Source organism: Ischnura elegans, chromosome 11, assembly GCF_921293095.1.
Source record: "Ischnura elegans chromosome 11, ioIscEleg1.1, whole genome shotgun sequence".
Classification (NCBI taxonomy): Eukaryota; Metazoa; Arthropoda; class Insecta; order Odonata; family Coenagrionidae; genus Ischnura; species Ischnura elegans.
In genome coordinates, this window is record NC_060256.1 from 75,303,150 (window position 1) to 75,322,689 (window position 19,540).

Here is a 19,540-nt window from a genome sequence, read left to right on the forward strand (position 1 = left end):
ATTTTGACGTGATTAAGTAAAGAAAAAATAATTTAAGATGATACATCGCAGGAAACTGTCTCTATCCATTCCTTTTCGCATTTAAAATAGATTCGCGGTCATATCCGAACCCTAATAGGCTTCCCTAATCTCTAACTTCCCTCCCCTATCTCCCCCTCCCCTTCAAATCTCCCCCTCCCGCACACTCACAAGAGTTCTAAGAGCGTCAGGCGTCAAGGTTTTATCGGCCGCAAACCAGTTTCATTTCGATGCCCTGCCAATCCTCTCCCGCGAGCTAACCCCTTTTCGTCTGCCGTTTGCGATTGCCAGTTTTTATTTCCATCGAGGCTGGTCCCTTCCCCTCCGCCCCAAGCTGAAAACTCGGACGTATGGTCATCGATTCCGGAGTCCAGGGCGTAATTACCCCATCACGGTCGGGCTGTTGTCGTTTACTCTCGCTTAAGAGTCTAAAAACCCCGATGATTTCTCCTTACGCGCAACTCCGACTAGCATTCGGTCCGCGTGGCATTCGGTCAGTTCATAAATAAATGCAGTTGCCGAAATATGGACTCCATTTCTGAAAGACCGATTAAATTATTTTACCCTTCACATTTTTTTGCCCAATGGCATGAGTAAAGTACAAATTATTCAAATTCTAAATGCCCAAATTATTTCAGAAAAAATATCGAATAATTTGGATGGCGTATAGACTAGTGAGAAAGTTAATATTCATGGGATGGTTGCTGAATTGCACGTGTATAAGGCACCAGAGTAGTCACAAAATGACTCTATGATTGCATTGAAACATCATTATCCTTTATATAAATAGTTTGTCTATCTTAATTAAGGCTGTTAGGAGAAAGTTTATAAGAAATTCCTATAGGCATGATAAATTTAAAATAGTGATCTTACAATAGTTATTTTTATCAATGTTATTAAAATTATAAAGAAGAACTTTGTACTTTCACATGAATAGTTATTCACACATTTACACGACCATAGTTTCAACGTTAGACGTCATCATCAGGTGAACTCTACAGAGGTCCATCACATCCTTTTATACCAGGCTAGGAGGGGGAGGGAGGAAAGTAACTAGCTTTTTTCTACGGTACGACCAAGTTTTTTCCCCCTCCCTCTTCTCTGTTGACCAATCCGTTCAATCTAGTTACCTTCCTCCCTCCGCCTCCAAGCCTGGTATAAAAGGACGTGATGGACCTCTGTAGAGTTCACCTAATGATTACGTCTAACATTGATACCTTGGTCGTGTCAATGTATGAATAAATATTCATCTGAAAACACAACGTTCTTCTTTTTAATTTTAACAATGAATTGCTTTCACTAAGTTACGCCTCAAACAATCAATTTTATCAATGTTAATTTAATAAGGCGTCTAAATAATTTTAATTTTGTTTTAATTCAAATAATAAATATACTATTGATATTAGAATCCATTGTTGTAGTCGAATAAACAATTAGTGTAACGATACATTACACGACCCTATGGAGCTTCGGTATAATTTTATACTAATGATTGAATTTCAGCGTTCTAACGTTTTGTATTTGTTTTATTTGAATGGTAGCGTTTCCGTTTCCTTAGCTTTATCCTAGTTTCTGGTCTGACCACGCGTCGTTGTCCTGTGTGCTTGGCCTTTCTCCGGGAAGTGAGCGCGTTTATGACAAAGGCTAGGAAGAGTGCTGCATGCCTGATGTGGAATCACCCCGTGCCACACACCTTGGTGGTGGCTTGCACGGTACCTCTTATATGGATATTTCTCGTCTTTTTTAATCCATTAACATCCTGTTTAATAGACATACTAGGTAGTATATTTGAAATGACTTAGTAGTAACAGAGAATAATTTGGAATAATTAATGTTCTATAACTCATTCCCACCCCACTTCCTTAATCTGAAACTTACCTTAGTTAGTGAGTTTCTGGTGCCCATACTAAGTCTGATGAGTAATAGTTACCAAGTTGCATCTAAAAATAGCATTTTATAGGTATCTGATTCATCATTGATAAACTTTTTTTTAATTACGGACGCATACTTACCACACACTTTTTTCTTAGAAGCTTTTTATTGGAATATAATTTTGCGAACTGAATGCAGAGTGCTAAAAGGATGAGGTACTGCAGTAAAGTGCTGGCCATTGCTTTTCATTTTATTAAATAACATTACGAGGCATAATTTTTTCCAAGGAAAGTCTTCCGATGGTATTTAATTTTTCCATTCATTCGAGTATGGTTTTTTGGAGCAGTCAGTAGAATTATTTCTTCCCTGTAAAATTAATTAACAAAAGCGGGATAAAAAGATGTTAAATTTTCAAAAGCTTTATAGGCATTACAATACCCACCTTTTGTTCCATTAGCGGTTTACACGTGCTGTACTTTGAAGTTGGACCTCGCTGTGATAGCCGAAGCCTTATAACGGTTTCGTGCGGCGGTTGCAGTGGTGATAGGAGGCCATTTTTATCGCACCATTATCAAAAGTCGAACTAAATGCTAGCTCAACCTGAAGACCACACAATCCAGGTATCCATGGTGATATGGGAACGCGATTTCCCACTTGCTCTTCTCATTTGTTCATCTGGAATAGGAAAGGGGAATGCAGTCAGCTAATTACGGGTACAATAAGTGAAAATTTGAAAATGTTCCTTGATAACTTAAATTTAAACCATGAAAATGAACGCATAAAAATAAAAAAGTTCACATTGTAGGAGACATTCATATGACATGGAATAAATTACTCGCAATTTCTGTGGAAGAGTTGTGCTTTTCAAGTATCATCGTCGTTTTATGTAGGAAGTACTATTTTTTACAGAACAAATTCTTTGTTTAAGATGGGATATACTGTAGAAAAGTTTAAAAAAGATAGCTTCGATTACGGAACGAATTCGCGCGGTAGGGTTAGCCCGCGAATGATTTCAACACGAAGAGGACTGTGTTGCTGGTCTTGGCGTGCAGCGCTCCCAAACAGACCAGCTCTCTAAAACCAGGCATTGTACGCAATTTTAGACTGAATCACTTAAATTATTTTAACTAGCCTCTATGTTACGATCGCACTTTATTATGAAGAAATCTGAGTGTTAGGCTTCAATTCTCACCTCCTAGTAAATATACTGGTTACTCGAAGGGTCCGTAAAGCAAACTGCGTGAAAAAATTAAGTATGCATGCATTACGTTCGGTATATATTTTTTACGACGGAAATGAATCCACATTTTTATCTAAAAATTGATAAAACCTGACAGCTATTTTGACAATATATATGTGCTGACAGTCACTCGTATATTTGCGCTACAAAGGATTTTGAAGTTTCAAGCATTAAAACAGCAGTAGCAAATGTTTAAGCATGGTTTTATGTGGAAATTGTGCCCATAATGCCCTAAAAATGTAATTTAGCAATTAACGTAAGATTGAGGATTAGATTAAGTGCGAAGGAAATTGAAATCTGAAAAAATATTGAACTGTCTTAGAAGCGATCGATTCGGCTTTCATTTGGTTAAATATTTATGTTTAATGAAGATATAAAACCTGTATAAATTTTCAAAGATTTTTTTATTTGTTACGACGCGTACTCGAGAATGACATCTTTGCTTTGAAACGCGTCATATCAAGTAAAAAAATTGATATATCTTCATTAAAAATTAATTGTTTAATGTTGTTTGATACGAGTTATACGACATGATACCTCATAATTTAAAATTCTGAGGTACTTCATGATTTTCGGAAATGAGAAATCAGATTGATGTTGAGTACTTAAATGGAAAAAATTTCGGTAGGAAGAACAAACTAGGGAAGCTACCACTGGTTTGAGTTTCCAATAGTAGTGTGTGGGACTCGGAGTTTTTCGGTGGAATCCCGGAATTCTTCGTAGAATTGCCAAACTAATTTTTAATATCGACTATAACATCCATAAGACTAATTAATTATAAATATTGCCAATAATCTCGTAAGGTATATCATTTATTTATTTATTTATTTTTGTTGGAAGGTACTTATTACTGCAGAAGTGAAACTTGGGATTGAAAGAGTGCGTCACGATGATAAGGGGTTTGACCAGGCCTAGCGTAAGCATGTTGCAGTAGTTTCACAAAAATTATTTTTTCTCAAAATCTTTCATAAGTATAGGTATTCACTGTGAATCAAATGCAATAGTGTTTATTTGCTTTTTACTTTTCAGTTTCACTCTATATGCAAAATTTAGCACAAGTTTGCGTATTAGTTCTAAAAAATAGCAATTTTTTATTGTAATCTCAAACAAGCTTTTCGTTTGCCTTGCATTATTAATTTATTAATTATAGTGGTAGTTGATAAATTTTGAATTCTTTCCTGGAAGGTTATTGAACGCAAATTATACTAGATACTTTTCGATCGGTGGCTAATTTTCCGGATAAAAAAATCGAATGGATCTAAATTATGCGCGTGTAAGATCATTTTAGGCTTGACTTGGACGAAATACGATATACCCATGATAAAATATAAATTACAAACGGTAATTTCCACATTCCTATTAAAAAAACTATATTTTCGACAGTCTATGTCATTTTCAAGAAAAGTGTGGAAATTATGCGAAAATTCCACGGAGAAAAAATCATTCGCATTGATCGCATTCCCGGTCAAGCCAAATGACTTTTCTCTATGTTGAATTTTTGCACAATTTTATGCATTGCCGTTGCCTCCGTAAAGTTTTCACCGTGGCTAGTCATGGAATACTTTAAGTTTGAAAATTAATATTGGCAGTTTATATCCTAAAATGGATAAATTATATAGTTGTTAAATGCAACAAATTTAGGGATGAAAATCATGTTGACTTTCAACGAAATCGTAGTCTTGGACCGTATGAGTCTCGGATCGCGGCGGCAGGGACCTTTACGAGACGCCGGCCGTCGGAGCCGCATCTCCCGGCATCCACGCCGCCGCCCGCTCCGTGTGGCGCCGAGCGCGGTAGAGCACACCACGGCACCCGACGCTCAACTCCCACATCAAACTCTTTCGCAACGAGAGGGGAAACGGAGCAGGGTAGGGGAACGAGACGCAGCTTCCAATCGCCACCGCACCATTCCTGAACGCGGTGGCGCCACTTGCCGGCCCAGTATTCGCCCTCTCTCTCGCACAGTATATATCCCTCTTTGTATCACTCGCACCGTACACCCTTTGCGTCTTTGGCAAGCCGGCTCCTTCCCCTTAGAACTCATATAAGCCTCCCCTGGCCCAAGCGAGCGCCGTACCCTTTCCCCATACCACTTTACGAGTCTCCCCACCCCACTATCCCAATGTTTTAGCCCGTCTCCTCACACCCTTATCCCTTCTACCCATCCCCTACTTCCTCCCACACCACCCATCCTTAGTCCGCCTTCCCAACAGGGCCCCCATGGTTCTCGATTTTCCCTGAAGATGACGTAGCCACCTTTTCCTACCCTCCTCCGTATATACCAATAGAAAGAGGGGATTTAACTTACCGCCCTATCTACTTGACATGCGCCTGTCTCCATTGCCGGCCCCCCCTACCACGGCCCGTGGGATGCGAACGGGATACCCCTACCCCTTTTTCGCTACGGCACGTCCAACGATACGAGCGCACGGGGGGAAAAGGCACAAAAAGAAAAACTTTTTCGGGGGGCGTTTCGCTTTTATTTTTTTTTTAATTTTTTCGCTCTACCCCCCCACACCAGCGACTGTATGGGTTTTAATAAGGTTCCCCCACCCTCAGGCCCGCGCCCCTCTGTCGGCGAAATAGGGTAGGGGTCGTTCCCCAAGCTTCTCTCTTCTCCCTAGCTTAGCTCCTATCCCCTCTCCCACTTCTATCTCTTCCTCAATACTTCCTCCCACATATACACAGAGACTTCTCTTACCCCTTCTCCCCCTCCCCCGCCGTCCCCACCTCCCGCCCCTCCACGCCCCCTCGTACCGTCCAGGATGGTTCGTCGGCGAGCCACGTTGATGCAAAGAACGGGAGGAGAGGCAAGCGAGTTCGGAGGTCTGGTCCTGGGGTTCTCTCTCGCTTCTCTCACTCCAACACAGATACCGGTGGGGAAAAACGGGCACTTTTCAGTTTTTGTGTCCGCGGCCCGAGTTCAGCCCGCGGGGGTGGAGCAAATTTTTTCCCCGGCGATCGGGGCCTGACCATCCCGGTCATGCTTCCCCATCGGGGTGCCCGTACTCTCGCCATGATCGGCGCGTGTTGTGACATTTTTTCGGCTTACAGTTTGTGAATGAGGATTTTTTAAGCGACTTTTTCGTCTCGGGAGTTTCGAAGAGAAATCTGTCCCGGAGACTGTGCAGTGACAATTTTTCCCTCCCGAAGTCAGTGATGTGTTGGACGTATTGAAGGTGTTTTTCTGGATATTTTGCATCGCTTCCCCGTCATATACTCAGGCGTAAACATTTGTGTGTGACAAATTCATCTACAGACATGTGTCGTATCTCGTTCATTTCGCCAAGAACATTGACTCTTTTGAGCGATGTGAACTTGTGATTTTGGTCCACGATTTAAGTCTGTGAAGGAGAACTTCTTCAAAATCTTTTTTTTTCCTTGGGTGAAACGGTTCCCCGGAACATTTTTGTAGGAGTAATCCTACATTATCTTCTTCACCTGTACCGACAATCTTCCTCGAGACCGCACTTCTTCACGATCAACGTGAGCAACATATAGAATAACACGTTCGTCGCGTACCAGCAAGGTAAGTGTGAACACGTAATTTTTTCTTTCTGCTTTGGCGGCTTAAATTCTTGGCTTTCGTGAAGGATTATTTATCCGTAAAAACTTGCTTAGATGAATGGTTATACCAAGAATAGTATAGGACTTATCTAAAGCCCGAGCCTTGACATTTCCTCATCAGTGCTTCGCTGAGATGTTTTCGTGCCTTCGTTCGTCAACAGTGAATAGCTTGGAAAAAAGCTTTATCTGCAGAACAGGTGCAACGCAAGGTAGTTGGAGGATTTGCGTTACTTCCGCGCCGGGCGGGTTTGCCGGCTTTCCCGGGGCGGGAGACCGCGTCACCGGCATCTGATGTCGGATCCGCCAGCCCCCGGTCTGATGACCGAGCCTCGGCCGTATTCGTTCCCGGCGACAGACGCCCCTCTGACGGGGGTTCCCCATCATTGCGTCTCCCTGCTTAGGCTCTTCGAAGTGCTCTTTGCGGTATGGTACTCATATGATCAAGCAAGTTTATCACCTCTCCCTCTTAGCGAGCAAGGAATGCCATACCATACTTTATTTATTGCACCTATCTTATTTCATATAAATTTTAATTTCCATTTGAAAAACAGCCGAGATTTACCTTGGGAATTCCCATTTTGAAAGGATGAATATAATCGGAATTCCAAAGCGCAGTTTAGTTAACGGAATATTCGTTGTAATTTTTAGGATTTTGTATTGAAACTATTCTGCCTTTCTAGGTTTTTCCCTAAGGCTTAGTATGCATTGAATATTTTTTTGTGATTTATGCGTGTGCTAGAATGCTATCCAAGTCTGGATCCCGCACATTTATAGGAGAACGTCGTTAAAGGCAATCATTAAAATTGTATCTCAACAAAACTTAAATGATTAATACATTCAATTGTCGTCGTAGTTTTTTAAATATCGGTAATTATATATTAGTTTAGAGTGAGTTGCCTGGCTTTGTATTCTGCATTTTCGAACCCAGTTATGCTATCGTAACCTCAAATTATAAATTGGAACCTTTTAAGTTGGTGACAGAAGAGACTCAATCAATTCGCTAATGAACGATATGAGGCGTTTATAGTTTGCGATAATTTTTTTAGTCTTATTTAGGTAGTACTCTTGTTTCAAAGAAGGTTTTATCTCAAGAAAGGGTTAAACTCACTTTTTCACCGTGAAAGTCTTTTTGGAATGTGCATGAGGATTTGCTGTTATTCTGGGCGCCTGCATAGCCGGGTGTGCCTTGCTCCTCGGCGCCCGGCCGGACCCCCTTCGGCTGACCGCCAACAGGCGCGGTATCCACCCGCACTTTTGCCGGATGAGGCGCGGCTACTTCCTTGACCATCCATCGAGTGTAGGCATTGGATTGATTACGATCTTCCTAGTAAACTTCCTCCTCTGCTTTAAAATATGTGAAATAATCTTTTCATTTCTTAAAATAATTGAAAATATAATTAAATTAACGTAATCCACTGCTAAGTCTCTGCTTTGAATGGCAGTTTGACAATACTTTGACAACTTTAGCAGTCTGGAATAAGGTTTTTACTGATCCACATGTACACTATCAAAGGGTATTCTTTGCGCTGTTACAGTTGGGTATATAGTATATCCTAGGTTCATACTCGTGATTCTTTTTCATTTATTTCTTCTTTAGGGAGACAAACTCATCTGTGCGGATTTGAAGTCTGGCTTAGTGGTCACTTTTGTAGTGTAAATTATAATTTTTTTTCAAAATCATCATAAGTTTCGTTGTAGTTTTGTGGGATATGCGCTTCAAAAACTCGGTATCAAAACAGTATAATTCTCTAAAGGTGGATGTGGTTGGTTGGTCTGGGCTGAGGCTTAGGCCAGTTCCCTACAGATCTAGGGTTCTCATTTTACATGATTTGGGACCCTGATAACGGTAATAGTGTTGAAGGTGTCTAAAATCAACCTGGAGTACAGATATTTTTACAGAGCTCTCTGTATGTCACATTTATGTGGGTAAGATAATATAGTGGCGGGTAGGTTTCTCTAGGGGCGGTAACATAGACTTTTACCATAGTCACGTACGGATCAGCTTTGTTATTGATACGGGAAACAGTTCCCCATAAAATACTCGTACGAATCGGTTCTAGACTTTCGTGGAATACTCAGCGGCTTCGACTTGCATACCGACTTGCTTAAGCACAGAGTGTTGCCCATTCGTGCCCCTTCTCGTGAATGAGACGGATAGTGCAATAGGCCAGTCAGGTGAGGTGAGGTCGTATGTAGAGAGGGAAGGTCGTGTGGTTTTTAGTGTCGAAGAGCATGTGTTTCCGTCCGATGTGACTCGCTTATCGGTGTAATGCGGCATCGCGCGGTTACGTCAGCGAGGCTGGCTGGGGTCGTGCTGATCATCGCTCGGCATCTCCGGGATGAGGTTGCGGAAACGTGGGAGGTGGTAGGGACGGAGTCTGGGGCCGGGATGGGTTGGGAGATGGAAGCGATGAACAACGGTCAGTCATGTGGGTGCAGACAGGTGTCCTAACTACATCAGTGCGTACCTAAACGTCTACACCACTGACTACCGGCCAATCTGGCTTACTATCCGGCCTCTCCCGTGAACGTACACTAAGAAACTTGTCACTTTCAAAACGAAAAAGAGTTCCTGCATCAGTTTTAGCGGCATCATTGTGCAAATATCAACCATTGATTTCCTTAGGGCACTAAGAAACATTCTTCTTTTTAGCATTGTAAATGCACGTTAGAGTAAAATGAGCGTCTTCGAGTTCAAAATTTTCTGTATAAGTAAAATTTTGAAGAAAAAAATTTTTCCTTGATAAAAGAATACCATTTTTCTTCGGCGTCGTGTGGGTACAGCAGCAAACGGAAATTCTATTCTATAACTTTTTCGGTCATTTATCGATACCGTAACCCTATCCCTAAGCATCTTGTCTCTCAAGAAATGAGCAAATCAGCAAATTTTCCCAACCAGAGAATTTTATCCTCATTTGCACAATCGCAACAAGCAAAGAATAACTCAGGCGAAATAGCCACTTGACAACTAATCCCATGAAGAGAAAGGTTATGCATTTCTCATTTATACTATAGTTGCGCAACTTTATCATAAAACCGTATTCACAATTTAGCTCTCTTATCCACGTAGTCCTATCCGAGCAAAAAGGGGTTGGGTGCGGCCATCCAATGCGTAGTAACGTGGTCATGAGAGCTAATCACTCCAACTCGACCGGTCTTTTTCCGTGACGCAAAACTCAAGATATCATTTTGAAATTTTCATGGAGCATAGAGAACACCCATATTCTTCCCTGTGTCCATCATTCGGCCGTACCTCAAATTTCAAAATTTTTATATAGTTATTTTCTCAGTTGTAAAATTTTCAGACTTGAGATGCAGTAATTTTTTTGGTACACCCACTCAAATAGCCATGAAAATTTACTGAGACGATAGCTTAATTTATGTAAAAATGATGCGTTACAAGAACAGAGAAAATACGACCGATCTAGCGGGATTGATATATACTCATGACCACGCATTCTATCCACGCCTGCCAAGTTCATCGACACACTGAAAACGGTGACGCTCACGCGAATGGCCCAAACATTACGCCCACTCGATGAATCGTAACGAGTTATTTGGATCACGGCGTGTATGGAGTGGGATGGGTGAACTGTTTAGGCTTTTCGGGGTCAACGTATCTATACTCACATACATACATACATGCACGCTCGTAGCCGCCACTCTGTCTCCAACCGAATTCCCACCACTTCCCAAAATTCCGACCGCCTACCCCACCTCCTCTTTATACCGCGGTGATTGTTAATAGCAAGCTAATGCTTTAATGGGGAGAGGAGTTGGGGGAGGAGGGAGGGAAATGTGTTCATTTGAGGGGAAGGGCGTGAAGATCTCATTCATTCATTCATCGAAGGCTCCCGCGGATGGATCGGTTTTGGAGGTGGGAGGTCATCGGGATCGCAAGGGAAGGGAGTTGGTTAATACGTGCATTTGATTGCATTTGGTGTCAGGGGAGGGGCGGAGTAGCGGGCCAGACTGGAGTGGGTGTCATTATGTAGTCAGGGGTGTGTTCTCCACCTCCCTTCCCCCTTGATTCGCGGTCGCGATGTGGCGCGGGGTAATGGGACAGATGGGCTCGGATTCCGACATGTTTTTGTTTCTCTGCCCCAGTGAGAATGTTTTGTTTACAATTTGTATACAATTTTATCACTTGCAAGTGGCGATCATTGCTCCCAAATTTGGCCTCGAAAAATTAGTGTCCTGCACTATTATTTCATCCTACCATGAAAGAATAGGATGAGCGGTGTGCATATTTCATGCATTTTTTGCTAATGAAATAATCTGTGAATCTGGTGGCTGTCATCTTTCATTGAAACTTATAACTGGAAGATTTCTTGGAACAATCAGAGCTATGAACGCTTTCGGGCTTCATAGAAACATTTTGTGCACTATTTCAATGGTGCTCATAATTATAAAATTCATAAAAATTTATATTATATATGCGTTTGCATTCAGAGATTGAAGTTGTGCTACGAATATAATTGTAAGTAAAAGACAGAGTCGTTACTGCTGCATCAACTGAAGGTTTCCCTGGGATATGCGAATGTTAGACATATCAATGAGGCATCAAATTGTCATTAAGGTGACCGGACAGGTCGAAATCGGCAAGGTCGCATAGCTGAATGTGTCCCCACGATCAGACAGGACCGTGAGGAGATGAATAGATGGGGGAAGGGATAGGGAAGAGTAGGGAGGAGGAGGTGTTCCTGTCGCGACTGGCGTATTGTTGTTGTCCGCGGAGTGGTCAGGGGAGGGGGGTGCTAACTGAAGTGTCTTCGTGTGTGTGTGTGTGTAAGCTTCACGGTCATTCACGTGGCTAGAATGCACGATGTCCTCGCTATAGTGATGCAGTTTCCCCCCCTCTCACACTCTCCCACAATGCAACGCGACGCTCCGAAAGCTACCCCTTCTCCACTACACCACTTCGCACACTGCCCTGTCTCCGTGTATGGGACGTTCTCTGGACTGCGGGACACACAGAGGGTAAACGTTTTGGCGGGACCGCTTGACAGGTGGGTGGATACGTCACACAGGGAGGGGTTTCGGTTGTAGGTATGGCATACCATTCACACATAACGGACACCGCGGGTTAGGAATCACTCCGGTGGCGGAGGAGGGGGTTGGGCGTTCTAATCGGGACGCTGACGGTGGTGTGAGTTCGCGGCCGATCCAAGCCCGATCGTGGGTTTGGGTGGGCAGGGTGACGGTCTTGTCGCTTGTTCTGTGGTTTCGATGAGGTTGTACGTTGCATCGGTGGTCCACCGCCAAATGCACGACCAAACCCGTTGTGCGGCCGTGAGTTTGTGTGGGTGCGTTGAGGAAGCCTCGGTAGTTAACGGGGCGCCAAACGTTTTGGCGTGGTCGCGTGTCGATATTGGCTATGAGTCCCTAAACGGACGTGCGGTACTCGTGAATCAATCCAGGAAGAAATTTCAACAGGAATTTGATGCTCGTAAGTATTTTACATCGCGGATGAAATTCAATCGAAGTAGCATTCCTTAGAGATGAAAATAAATCCTGCTACATTACACCGGTGAGGTTATAGCCTAGCTGGTTCTATCTTAGAACTAATTGAAAAAATAGAAAAAATTTTCCCTGGATAATAATAAAATCCAATGAAGGGAGGTTTAAACCTATGGATTATAGAATGGAGGGTGAGGAAAGATCCCGTCGTGACTGGGGTCTTCAATAAATAGTATTTTTCCACAAATATAATGTGGTGTCAATAATTTACTTGCTGTAATGTATACATACCTCTTACAACGGACTAAGATTATTCCGACTTTTTCTATCCACATTGCTTGTTTTTTCCAACAAAGTCTTTCCTTGTATTGTTTCCTTTCCTTCGTCCATGTTTCACCATTATCTTTTACGGGCTCCTCTGAAATTATAAAAATATACACATATTAAATGTCGTGTCTTCGTCAGGCAAACGCTATTTACACAAGCTGCATAGTCGGACCACGCAGAAATCACTGTCTTTAGAAAACACTTTATGCTAGGACGGCTTACGATAGCTTTGACAATCAAATTGTTTTTTAAAGAAAATTTCAAAGCATAGAGCGATAAAAGTATTATTAAGTAGGCGTGTTATGGATAAAGAACCTATTTTTCTATTTATTGTATAACTGAAAGAAAAATTTTTCTCGTTCAGAGTAGTTTATAATCTCGAATAGGATTCGACGAGGTTTTTCTTTGCGTAGTGACAGAGAATCACGGAATTGACGAATGATAAATCTTCTTGCGCCCCCTACGGCTTTTTCAACGTTAACCTGTCTGGAAACAATGCGCCGTGGAAGCCTTCGATGCCCGGTTCTTTTCTCCCTCCTCCGTTTACAACATCGGCGAATGATATTATAGAATTTCCTCTATTACTTTTTCGCTACATATATAGGGTGTGTTCACTTATAGAATGATTAAGAAAATGTATTCCCTTCAGTATGAAAGGTAGTGACAGAATCCATCGTGCTTTACGAAGTATGAGACTTCAGTGCACTACGTTAACTCTGAAATGGTCGGGAAACAGAGGGAAAATATGTACCTACAGTTTTTTTATTATTTTACAAAAGCTGTCTAACATTAGAGTTTTACTAACTCTAGAATAACGCTCTAATTTACTTGACTTTTTAGAATCAGAAATTCATAAAATAGTTATTACCCAAGCCCTTAACCTTCGTGTAGCATGAATGTGAAATCAGAGCGTTATAATTGGAATATTTAACCTATGAATGCCCATCTCAACGTTCCGCATTTTTCTGATTCCGCTTTGAAAGGCATAATGCCATTTACTGCAAACTTAGAATATTTTTACCACCATCGCAAGAGACTCTTAGCGTGTGCTTACCTACCATATCCTAATTCTTACGTTTATATCTTTAAAATACTCCCTTACTCTCTTATCGACGGTTTTTTGTGGATCTCTCGCGGTTTTATCTGCCTCAACGTGGGCCTCGGCGGATCTTCGAAATCAACCGGGATACCTCGCGACCAGCAGCCGCGAAATGCGCGACCGAGCGGCCGGCAAAAACTCGCGATTTTTCCGCCGGACGTAAAAACTCGCCGGCCATCCCCGCTGACCCTCCCGGCTCTTCCCCACTCGTCGGTGTTCCGAATCTCACTGTTGTACATCGCACGTCGCGGTGGGTCGAGAACTCCTCCGTTGGGGGTAAGAGGCGGCATTGGGGACTGGGAAAAAAGGACCCGGGAAGCCGAAGAAAGAGAGTGGGGAGGCGTCCTCCGATACATATTCGTTATTTTTTTCCTGTTTTCCCGTTGGATTGGTGTATTTACATTCTCCCTCCCTTATACTGCCTCCACCTTTCTCCTTGATTTCTATCTCGATATCTCTCGCACGCAGAGTCCAATTGACGACCGTTTGGCCGCACATGGGGAAAAAATCGGATGTTTCTCCTGCTCCCACTCACGAACGCGTTCGGTGGGAGGTGATTCCGGTCTTTGGGAGTGGCAATCGGTATATTGTGCCGCAAGTTTCTCCCGCGGAGAGGGCAGGCGAGGAAGAAGGTTTCGCTTGAGGTTCTCCGGCGTTTAGCGGAAGTAGTTTTTGTGCCCAAGATTTTTGATGGGGAGTGAATTTAACGCCCAGATGGTGGTCGGGTGGGTTTTTTAAGGGATATGTAAGTGCTATTAAAATTTTCACTGTTTTATGCTTTCAAATTATACCGAAGTTTTTCTTCTTCGACGATAAACTTATTCTCTTCTCGGCGGGGAGAATGCTGAGTTTTTTTCAAAGTGATGGATTTAATTATAAACATTACTTATTTTTTCGCGCCTCGTCCTTCCTTCTCTTACGGATTTTGTTTAGTTTGATTTAGCATTTTTCATCGCGGTATTTTAGCCATTATTGTTAAACCGCCTGTTAAATAAAGTTGCATTTCATGCCTTGTTCTTTACTTTTGGATCCCGAGTCCAACCTCCATGGTATTTACTTAGGTATTCTGTATAAAGTCGATATCAAATTATTGTAGTTAACTCTTTATCCGTTATTGCTAATTTATACTGTATCCTTGTCGATGGTGACAAGATAAATGCTGTCATTGGCCAAATTTTTATTGAAAGATAATCTTAGGAATGATTAGGTGCACCTGGGAATACTGAAGTGGTCAGGAATTGAAGTGTACTTTACTGAAAGGTTTTCTTAGCCGAGGATCGCCAAGGATAGGCAAGGAATAATAGGAGGAGGAAGTCGAAATCTACACAGACTTTAATTGAAACATCTGGATGGCACCCGTAGTGATCGAGTACCTAATTTGAAAGTTATCAAATATTATCGATCCCTCTATAAATTTTACGTGGCTTCGCACACCAAATTACGTCCAGTTTTGCGTGCCGCGCATCCACATGAACTAAAGTAATTCGCGGACCGAGAACGTGGTCTCAAGCGCGACCGGCTCGCGTGTGTTGGAGAAAACGATGCGAACGGACGGAGGAAGGTATTTCGAGGGGGCGTAACCGAACTATTTCCCAAAAAAAATTCGAACGAATAAAATTCGCGGAGAGAGTAGAGAAAGGGAGGGTGCTACAATTTTTTTTGCACCGAAAAGTACACAAAAAAACGAAAAGTGGGAGGTTTTTAACTATCGTGGAGGGGGTAACGATAGGGGGAAGCGGTGGGGTTTGAGCACAGGGTTGAGTTGAGGATTTGGAACGGGGACGGATTTTTGTGAGGGGGTGTGGGAATAAAAAGGGAAAGAGTGGGGGTGTTTTTTGAGGTGGGGAAAGTTTCAGGAAGGTGGAGTGGGGGTGGTCACGCTGGAAGGGTTAAGGAGGGGTTGGGGGTACGTCGAATAGGGAGGGGTGTGAGGGAATACGGCGAGTAAAAGGTCTACGGCGCAGGTCTTCTGATGCTCCAACCCCGTAGCTTCAGGAGTTTGGGACCCCCCGCCATACACCCCCACCGCCCCTGGACCATCCTCACATTCCTCTCTCTCTATGGGTCTTTCCATTTACCCTCTCTGGACTCGTATCCCTCCCACTACCCCCACCCTCCCCCTCCGCATCTACTCCTCCGGCACAGCATCCCTGCACTTTACTCCATTCCCAGCCACGCACCTCTCAAAAACGTTCTTTCAGTCGGGTCCCAAGTGTGGGGAAGTTCGGACCTGCTAACATCTCCTCTCTTTGGCACTGTCCATAACACACACCTTGGACGTGGCCTCCCGCTTTACCCACGGGGGGCAGGCAACGATTCCGGCACCCCGGTACAGCCATAGCAGTTCAACGGAGACCGCCCCCGCTCGCAAAACCCCCCCAAAATATACACACCTCTCTCCGGGTGCAGTTTTGCCGGCGACTTTGGACTGACCTCACCGCCGTCTAACCCTTGATCTCGCCCGCGTATCCTGGCCGCATTCTGCGGACTTTGTCGTGTGTTGTGCCGGTTCGGGCAGGTTGAGGGAAGCTGCGGGCATTGCTCCCGCCGGACGTAGTGGGCATCGGGCGGAGAATTTTTCGGCTTTGGGGACTTGGATTTTTTCCAGTTGTGGCAGTATCTCCTGTTTCCAGTGCAGGGACGAATAGTTTCTGATTTGCTTCATGCGATCTGGACTTGTTCCTGCTTTTGTGGAGTTTTCCCTAATTTTTAACGTGGAATTTCTCCCAGCTTTGACGGAACTTGGTGCTTTTTTCAGGAGTCGACGCTAAATATTTTGTGCTAGTGTGCAGTTTTTCCAGCAAAGCTGTATCATCGAAGTAGGACTTCATCCCAGTAACTCAGTTTTTCCTCTGTTCCTATGACGGAATTTTGCCAGTTATTTTGGCCTCATCGTCAGATTTTTCTGAAAGCAGACATACATTGAACGGAAGTGTACGAAGCACGCGAAGTGACTTTGTGGTTTCCACCCTTTACTTGTAAGAATAAATATTTGAAGTTCATACGTGAGCTTGCTCTCGGAAAATTTGTGATCGGAGGTTTCTCAGTTTTGCACTCTCTTTAGAGAAATTTCCAGTGCGTAAGCGAAAAACGGCAGTGTCAGAATCCGAGGCAAATTGTTGATGGCTAAGACGATCACTATCATACACGGGATTTCAGCAAGCCACTTCTTTCTCGCATGCAAAGTTTGATGGATTTCTTACGGTGACATGAAAGTTGATCTGAATGCCGCGTAGTGTCGAACTAACTACGACTATGTCGTCAAGTTGAGACTTGGGTCAATTTTTTTACCCAGATCTTTTCCCGCTGAGGGACTTGCTGAAATTCGTGATCTTGGTGTCAAAGAGAGACCACAAGTTTTTCTAAATGTGTTCTGTGAGGTGATTGTGGACAAAAGGTGTTGGACGTGAGGAGAAAATTTTTGTTTCGGTGGGTGTGTGGCGTTGAATTGAGAGTACTTTTTCTGGCGTTGGAGGAGAGACTTGCTTCACGTTACGTGCTAGAGATTTTCCCCGCGAACATGGGCGCCGCGACGCCGGGCAGGACCAAACCGCTGGCCGGCTAGGCGCTGACCCGGGTCTGGTCCTTACTCGGAGGGGGTCCGGCGCTTGACCGCCCGCCTGCAAGACCCCACTCCCTCCCCGGCAACTTCCCAACAATAGCACCGGACTCGTTGATCCTCTCAAGGTAATCACAACGTAGAGTTCTGTGAACTCTTTACCAACGGACGCTCATCAATTTTACTCTGCTTCTTTGCAAAAACTCTATTTTTTCCAGCTTTTGATTCTAAATTAACGTAGGAGGGTTTGCGGACTTAGAATTTTTTTCAGGGTGCTTCTCCTGATTCACCACTGCACCTGTCATAACGCTGGCGGTGATGGGATATATGCACAGTTTCTATCATTCTCAATATTTTTGCACTGGTCTTGGAAGAGCGAGGCTTTATAATATCAATATTTGATCCGAGCTCTGATGTAACTAACATAATTTGAAATTAAGATTTACTTGAACATGAAGTTCATTTCAACTGCGAAGTGAGTAATGATTAAATCCGTCAATTTCTAGTTTTATCTTTATTCCGCTTTTCCTTCAAAATAATGTTAATTTCACCAAATAATTTAGAATAAACGCTTCATTTGTTCGCTTTAGTGTGACTTAGAAACGTCCCGGCACTAAGCCAATCCTTCTCCGCGGAAAAGCTCGGTCATCGCCCGGTTAATGACAGTCGGTGTTCCTCTGCATGGTAACTGTCATTCCACTCCGTGTTCTGTCTGAGGATTTGACTTTATCATCTCATTCGCAACATTATTTCAAAACTAAATTTTCTAGACCTATGCGTTCGTAATATTTTTGTTTTCGCGTTTACGGAAAAACTTAACTTAAGCATTCGCAATATTTTAAAAAACCGTCCACTTGAGGCCTTATCGGTGACTTCTTTTTCAGTTTTTTTTGGTGCTCTCATTCATTAATTTCTCTCACGCTAAACTTCTCACTGAAATAATTTCTTGATCTATAAGTTCTCTCGTGAGAAATAGTCTCATCCAAAGGGAAGGAATGTGTGATTTCATTCGAAAAAAGTTATCTCGTAGATGTATTGTGGTGGACGCGAAAGCGTTCAAGTGATAGAGTTTTCATGGTGTGTAACATAGCGATTCACGGCTTGCCGGAATCATAACTCTGCATGTTTGCAATACTTATACATTAAAATAGCCTTTTGTACATATTATTGGCTGTAGTTATGCTTTCTAATGATTTATTTTGCCTGAGCTGAACTTAAGTAGCTAATTTTTGTCTAGTCTTTTTTTAAATGTAACGTTATGAGGCGCGGGTGGTTTTCTTTTCGAATTCTGCTTGCAGGTATTGAAAATTGCAAGTAGAGTTTGAATTGTGCTAAGATATTTTAAAATCTAGACACCGTGGTGATCATATCTCGGAAGGAAATATTAATTCAGCGAGGATGATTGTGCCGGATGCCGTCGATATCCGTCGATGTTCCCGCAGGGAGCCCCAGCCGCTGCGGGTAGTTATCCTGTCCACTTGATTGAGTCCGCCCTTTTGGCCCGGGCCTTGCCGGCATCCGCCGGGGCGATCGCCGTCAACCTTAGCGGTCATCACCCCTTGGCTGAGGGTTATCCCACACACATTTGACTTAGGGATAGGAAGCATTGGAAGTAACTGATAGCCAACGGTTTTCAACCTTTTCCCTGTAACTTCGCGCTACCTGAAATTCTTCGACGGGCTTTTAACTCTTTTGGACGACTTGGTCATTTTTTGTGGCTTCCTGGACCTTTTCGGGCCGAGGAATCCGTGGGACACCTTAGGGGGCTCGACCTGTCCGTTCTCCCCATGATGGGGGAAAGAGACGCCGACTACCCGTTAGTGTACTCTACGCTCACTCGCTATCGCTTTGCTGTTGTGAAACCCTCGCCCACTGCTTCAAGTGATTTGCTAAATAGTTTTTCATCGTTTTCTAAAGCTCCACACGGATAGATAGGAGCTTAGGTTGTCAGTTATCCTTCGAGTAGGTACTGGAAAATGGGCTCATCAGTTAGTTGGACTATGGATCCCTAGTTGCGTTGCTGTTGTTCAGAAGTTCTCCTCAATGAGACATGCCTTCTTAATTTTGCAATTCTATCCTTATGCTGGAATTACCTCGCGTGCACAGAAAAGTACATTTATTTTTCCACGGAATGTGACTACGCAATTTCTGCCATTTTCTGCATTTATTTTTACTGAATTGAAGACTTAGAAAATTTTATCATTATACACATGTTCAAATATTTTTTCGTGGCGTATTCTATAGCATTGAATTTTATTTCATTTCTGAATCCATTCCTGGTTTTATTTCACTTTCTTCAAATCATTCGCCGCTACGTACCCTTAGTACACCCATTTTTGTAGCGTCTGCTTTGTACTTAAGTATTTTCAACAGATTTTCGTACTTCGTTCATCAACGT

General features: G+C 43.0%; 1 long non-coding RNA gene across 1 annotated transcript in view; it reads left to right on the forward strand.

The window, feature by feature from the left end:
• Positions 1-6,311: 6,311 nt before the first annotated feature.
• Positions 6,312-19,540, forward strand: part of LOC124168215 — a 111,226-nt gene continuing 97,997 nt past the window's right edge. Inside the window, exon 1 of the long non-coding RNA XR_006866870.1 lies at positions 6,312-6,659. This is a non-coding gene — a long non-coding RNA (uncharacterized LOC124168215). The remainder of the gene's footprint in view (positions 6,660-19,540) is intronic.